Genomic DNA, 7,032 nt, shown 5'->3' on the forward strand with positions numbered 1-7,032 from the left:
CACTCGTGTATCTTAAGCTTTTTTTGTGCATCTTAGCTACTTTTGTGCATCTTAGCTACTTTTGTGCATCTTAGCTACTTTTGTGCTTCTTAGCTACTTTTGTGCATCTTAGCTACTTTGTTAATGCACCTTAGCTTCTTTGTTAGTATATCTTAGCTACTTGGTGGTGCTGGGCCAATCTTTGAGTGATACACACATTTCAAGTAGAAGATACAAATACAACAGCCTAGCCTCTGATCCAGCTCTGCCTCTTTCACAGTTAGTGCTGTACTGTAGGGCATGATGGCTGAGTGGCAACATGCTTGGTTTCTGAATTGAGAGGGTCTGTGGTTTGAATCTCTGAGAAGATGGTATTCTGAACTTCTTGATTCTAATTCTGGAACTCTTAAAAGGGGCACCTGGCATTGGTTGGGGAAAGTATTGGTCGTTGTGCTGGCCACATGACACCATTGTTAACTGTTGGGCCATAGAGTCTCATGACCTTTTAGCTCTCAGGGTCTGAAAGAGGTATTTCACTTGTCACTTTACTAACAACAATAATGAATGTAGGATAAAATACGCTTTGAAAAAAAACAACAACACGGCAAAAGAAAAGTTTTTGATAAAGTTTTTGATTTTTTATTTCAATATCTGGCAGAGAAATCTAACACAATAAATAAACGAATGATCCAACTACGCCATGCATCTAATTCACTAATAAATCTCATCATAGACTAAATTGATCTCTCTCTCTCTATGGCGAGAAGCGACTATGGATCATCTTTTGCAACATCTTGGCATTAGCTGTGGTTGGAACGATGTCGCCCACACATCAGTTCCCCCTTCCCTGTCCAGGCAGCTGCTGTATCTCTACCAGAACACATTTCAGCTTCATGCTTTGTTGCGAAATTTGAATAACACAGAAAATTTAAAATGAACAGATTCAATAAGATGAACATTTGGAAATTTTATTTTTTAAAACATTTCAAATTAAAATAAATTAATACAATTTTGGGCAAGACATGGCCTAAGTTGTGCAGATGTGCAAAAATAATCAACTATTAAAATGAAATATTTTTTGATATCTGCGCTAATTAGATCAATGTACAGCTTTCTTATACTGTGCTGAGATTACAAAAAATCACATATCTATCAGGTAATAAAGTGCCAATCCAAATCTTAACAAATATCATAATATTTTTTTATTTTTTCAACTTTCTATTGCACAACAGGGGAAGTAAGTACATCGAGACTAATAACGCAGGCCATACTAGCTAGAGTTATGGCTCTTGGAACTGATAGAAAATAAATAAAAAAAACAAAGAGTTTTCGACCACCACACAATGATGGCAGCACATATTGGGGCATGTGTTTACGCAATCTTCTGCAACATTAAATATCCTACACTGGTTTAACTGGGTTTTTTTTTTTGGGTTAACACAAATTAAAACTGAGTTGGACGTAGCGCGAACAATGGTTTATCATTTAGGCCTACTAGTGCAAGGGTTGGCAACCTACGGCTCGCGAGCCACATGCGGCTCTTTGGATGTTAAGCTGCGGCTCTTTAGTTTCATGCGCAAATATTATTTATTTTATTGAAGAAAAAAAAAACTTAAAAAAAATGTTCTGATTCGATTCTATCTCTCAGCCACTTGTACTCGCTTTTCAGCGCTACCCTCTTGAAATGTAATATATTTCAATGTGGAAGATATTCAATTTTTTTTATGCCTTATCACTTGATATAGATGAGTCTAACTACATAAAAGGCACGGCACAAGTTGGCCTTTTTGTCAGATATATGTCTTCCCAAAAAAAAAAAAAGAACTTCTAGGATTGCTACCGCTCTCGTGACAAACTAGAGGGAAAAAGATACAGCTAATGGCGTGCGAAAATACATTGAAGACAATAAAATCGCTATAAATAAATCGTTTCAATAACAACTGATGGAGCCAGAAGTTAAGGGGAGGAGGACCACCTGAGGCTATTTTTTTTATTTTTTAACCAAATGCATTCATATTTGGTATACATATATATGGAGTTAATCTAATGTAAAAAATGTAAAAAAAATCTTTAAAAAATTTTTGGTTGCCATGGAAACGCCGCCATATTGGATTTTTTAAGGTAACTTTAAGCCGTATCTACTCCTACAGTATTTGTTGAAAATGAATGAAATAACTTGAATTCAATACTTAAACAATGTATCTAGAAAGATATAGACTTAGAAATTGAATAAATCTTTTTACTTTTTAAATATTTTTATTCAAACTTATGATATGTTTTTTTCTATAAAAAATGACAATTTTGGAGACAAAATGTTGAAAATTAAAAAAATGAAGACAAAAATTGAAAAACTGGCTCTATATAATGGAACTACATTATGTTGTTAACATATATTCCAAATTTCATAAGAATCCATCAATAAATAAAAAAGTAGATACAAATTAAAGAAGGTGACCGAAGCAAAAATGTGATTATCGAGAAAAACACCTAAAAAGAAACAAGTCTTTTTAAAATGATTTAAACAGTATTCTCCATAGGTAGGGCCAATTTTTTCAATTAATTTTATTTCCCTGCAAGCTTAAGCTGCTCTCCTTAAGTGACATCTGTGTTAAATAGCTTTATTTCTCTTTTATACTGAGTTTGACAGGGTTTTTTTTAGGTCCCATTTTTTGCAAGTTGATGATTATGAATAGTAATGGAAACATGCAATCATTTTTTAAGTCATACAAAAATCCAAAGCCAAATTTCCAACAGATCCAAGGACTGAAAAGTTTATTCTTTTAAATTAGATACATTTTGTTTTGCTTTAGTTACTTTTGGGTGAATCGTCTCATTTGCATTCTGGGTGGCTCCCGAGAGGCGCCACTGTAAAGGTTTTGATATGACAACTGCCGATACAAATGTTCCAAGAGATTAGCAAGTAAATCATATTTTAAGAAATGCTAACACATTAAATACTTTTACAGGAACTTTGTCCAGTGGGTCAGCAAAGTTAAAATAACACCATGAAGAAACTCCGGTTGGGTGATGTGGTTTGGTAGAAGAAATCCAGTGGCGAATAGTGGCTAAAATGGCATTTCTTATTTTGTCCACATGATGATAATTTCTTATAGCTATTGCATAGCATGTAGAAAGGTTGTTTTTTTATAGCATTCTTAGTTGAATTACCATAGCCCAGGTCACCTAGGCTGATCTTATCCTTACTTCAGAATAAAACATGGCTGCGGAGAGAACCAAGTAGTTCCAAACCTGTAAGGCCGACGAATTGTTCTGTTTTACGACAATACCTTGGGGCTCAGATCTGTTCATAAAACTCTCAAAAACAACCTGGTGTTTCCATCAGACAAGGTTGTTTATCTCTGTCTAAACTTCTGCCCTGATCTTTTCCATAAAATTTCAGTTGATTGCATCAATGCCGAAGAACCTTTAAAATAAAAATAAAAAAAAGATTGTAAAGTCAGCTGAATTATTTTTTAAAATAATTTTTCTAAAAAAAAAAATATAAGTTAGTTTTAATAATATCAAAGAAATACAATGTGATTTCTTTTTTTATTTATCTATATCCAGAAATTTAAGTATTGTATTATATAATATAGTCTAGAATTAGCCCAGCCCTATGTACAGTAAAAAAAAAAAATAGATCCATTGATGTTTGTTTTTTCTACAATAGTGATAACATTTATATCGAAAGTTAGAATAGTTAGATCTAGATCTATTTCAATAATAAAAATTATTTTACCTGGGTAGTTGAGTCTTGTTTCCAAAGTGAATGTCAAAGTGGTAACTAGACTAGAACTAGAACTTGTAGAGAAGAAAATTAGTTATTATCTAGGTCTAAGTCTAGATCAGATCTTGTAGTAGTGAAACTGTTGATAATCCAGCTAGATCTAGATCACATGTGTATTGCAAGCTTTGATAGGCTTTAGGCCTACTTGATTGAGAGGCACCAGTTATCATGTGGTAAGGATGTTTTTGTTTAGATCTAGTTGATCATGTTGATGGGAATATGAATTTTGAATGAATAATCAATATAGCGATGTCGATAGGGCCTCATCTCAGCCTAGCCTGCCGGCTAATAGTCTTATAATGTCTAGATCTAGAATGACGAATCTAGACTAATGTCTATTCTTTTTAGTTTTCATGCTAGATCTAGATTTAGAAGTTGAATAATAAGTCAACAGGTAGAGCATCTAAAACTATATCATCAATGAAACGTAAACAACCATGTTTTGTTTATGTTCAAACTAATGTCGATAGGGGCGGAAGCCCAATGCCGACCAATCATTTTGTCGGAAATAATAAGATACTATAAATAAATATATTTTACACTCTCGGTGACCACGGGTTTCCGTTCAAAGCCGAAACGCTATTTATATTATTTCGGAGATACGGTTATTTTAGGAAAGTGTAAGAAACGACGGTTTCATTGATGCCAAATATGCCTAGGTCGAATATGACTACTCAAAAGTATTCAATGCGTTACCAAGGGTATTATTTACATGTAGATTCGGAATTAGATGAAATAAACATTATACATGCTCTAGAAAAATGACTAAAAACAATATTTAAAGTTAAAAATGACATATTTCAATGTTCAAAACTTGTAGATAAATGGATAAACTTTCAAATAATGAAATAAAAAAAAGTTCGATTTTTTTATTTTAAATATCGATATTTTGCTCAGTAGTGGTGGTCCTCCTCCCCTTAACAAACTAAGATTCTTTGGCGCAAAATTAAACCCTGAAATTTTTACGTTTCACTGAATAATATACAAGAAATCCAAACATTTCCGGACGAAATAGTTAAGGTCATGAATTTGTTAATCAAGATTTCTAACAGCATCTTGTTAAAAGCGCTCTACCATCGTCAGTTTAAAGAATTCTTAACGAAATGTTCGGAAGAAAAAAAAATCTTGTGGCTCTTTAGAAACGTTGACATTGTGTAAATTTTAATTTTTGGCTCTTCCGACTCAAAAGGTTGCCGACCCCTGCTCTAATGTAAAATTGAAACAGCTGAATTTTTAAAGTGGGCAAAACAACTGAGGTGACAATGAAAGCGTGGGTTGGCCGAAAACTGCTACTATTGATGATAATATCGCCCAAGTTCAGCAAATGGTCCTGGGCAACCGTCAAATTTGGTTCATAGATCCGAATTTGTGAATATGTTGAAGGGACTTGTTCGCTGGAGATTAAAACAAGATGGAGGCATGAGTCGTCTGCTGGCTATGGGTGCCACGCTTCCGCACCGCGCAAAATGAAAATAAAATAAATGTTTGGCTGAACAGTTGCACTTCCGTTTTGACACATCTCTCATCTGTCCTTTGACTAGCGTCGTAGTGGTGCTGTGACAGTTCACGTACCGTAATCAAATCCCTCCCCACTTTTCCAGTTCAGCAGCTGGTCTTAGTAAGATATCGAGAGAGAGGCCTGTCCATTGTCCATCCAGCTTTTCTTTGGAAGAACCTTTCTTCGTGCTCCCTCCACTGCACCTTGAAGGATAACTTTTGACAGTTCAGGCGCCAGTTTAAAGGGGAAAAAAGGGACGAATTACATTTTCAACTTAAAGTAGACCTACTTAACCAGACTTTTGAGTGGCTCTGTGGTCCGCGGCTGCGCTGGTATGGTCTTGGAGGACAGATTTTCATCCTGCTCTTTGTAAACTACTTTATGGTGAAGAACTCTATGAATACTATTTGTTTGGGCTGGAGACGTGGAAGCGTTGCAGGAAGAAGCGCATAGAACTAAACGGAAATTATGTAAAGAAATAAATATTTAAATTATTACACCATAAGCTTGTCAGACCAGCATCGTAGAGGTCTACACTACAAACTAAGTGTTTGTTATAGGCTCTGCTACTCCTTGCCCCTTCTGTTCATTCCATTCAGGCAACAATTAATGTAGATAGATGTCTACTCTATATGTTTTACAAATGGCCCTGTCAGTGAATGCGATTAATTAAGAACAAGAATCATCAGAACAACATTATACGTTTTTGTATCGCTATGTAGCTCCCTATTTTGCTTCCTTGGTGTTCAGTAAACATGTATAATTATATATTCATCTCTATTTTGGTTTCTGTTTCTATTGCATATCTAGCATTAAGCCACAGGCTCCCCTCTCTTCCCCTCAACCCACTTTACTTTGTAGAATCCAAGAGCTGTTTTAATTTCATTCCAACAGATTTGCATTTATAATTAGTTGAATAGGAGCCTCATCCTTTGCTACATTATGCTAGCAGGAAGGTCTGAATAAACTATACAAAATGAAGGATCAAAGGGAACTTTTTTTTCTTTTCTACACATTATTTAAATTACAGTTTACTGTCTGATGTAATTTGATAGTCAGTGGAGATGTTTGAAAAGTGGGGGCAATTTATACACTTTGCATTGTTTACGTTGGAACAGGAATAAATACATGCGCGAGGAAAAGTAGTCCTAAATTAATGCAAGGGAAAAAAGGGGAAATAATAAGTAAGCAAAATATATATATATATATATATATATATATATATATATACATTCTTTAAAAAACAACAACAAAAAACTACAACAAAACTTATCTTATGGAATAACTCCACATTTACAGCAAAATATATCAATATTGTAAGATTCATTGATTCCTTTACTCTTTTCGATATCAAATGAAATCCATTAGTTACCACTATTTAATGAACTAATTGTTTTTGTTACTTTTGTATTGTTACTGATTGAAGTTCTGTTTGGAATAATGAACAATTGTGAACAGTTTCAATTTGAATGAGAAGTGGGAAAAAGAACATGTTCAAAATTTCTACCACACAGACAGACAGACAGAGAAAGCTGATATAAGCATTGTAAGAACTAGACGGAGGTTGAGAAAGAATCATGGAAGAATAATGAAAGTGTTTATTTTATGATTTTGGAATATTAATATTAAAGAGAAACTCCGATTGGCGTTACTGTCGTTCTATAAAACCTAACCAGAAATACACACAACAAAAAGAATCTTAACTGTTTCGCGCCAAATTCCTTACTGTAAACTACTATATCCTAACAGGCTGCAAAGTAAGTAGGGC

General features: G+C 34.2%; 1 long non-coding RNA gene across 1 annotated transcript; it reads right to left on the minus strand.

Moving 5' to 3' along the window:
* Window positions 1–2,616: 2,616 nt before the first annotated feature.
* Window positions 2,617–4,623, minus strand: LOC129922536 (uncharacterized). The gene is made up of 2 exons (XR_008774550.1): window positions 3,719–4,623; window positions 2,617–3,403 (listed from the first exon to the last, which is right to left on the minus strand). It is a non-coding gene; the product is annotated as an uncharacterized LOC129922536 (long non-coding RNA).
* Window positions 4,624–7,032: the final 2,409 nt, after the last annotated feature.

Source organism: Biomphalaria glabrata, chromosome 13 (assembly GCF_947242115.1).
Source record: "Biomphalaria glabrata chromosome 13, xgBioGlab47.1, whole genome shotgun sequence".
NCBI lineage: Eukaryota > Metazoa > Mollusca > Gastropoda > Planorbidae > Biomphalaria > Biomphalaria glabrata.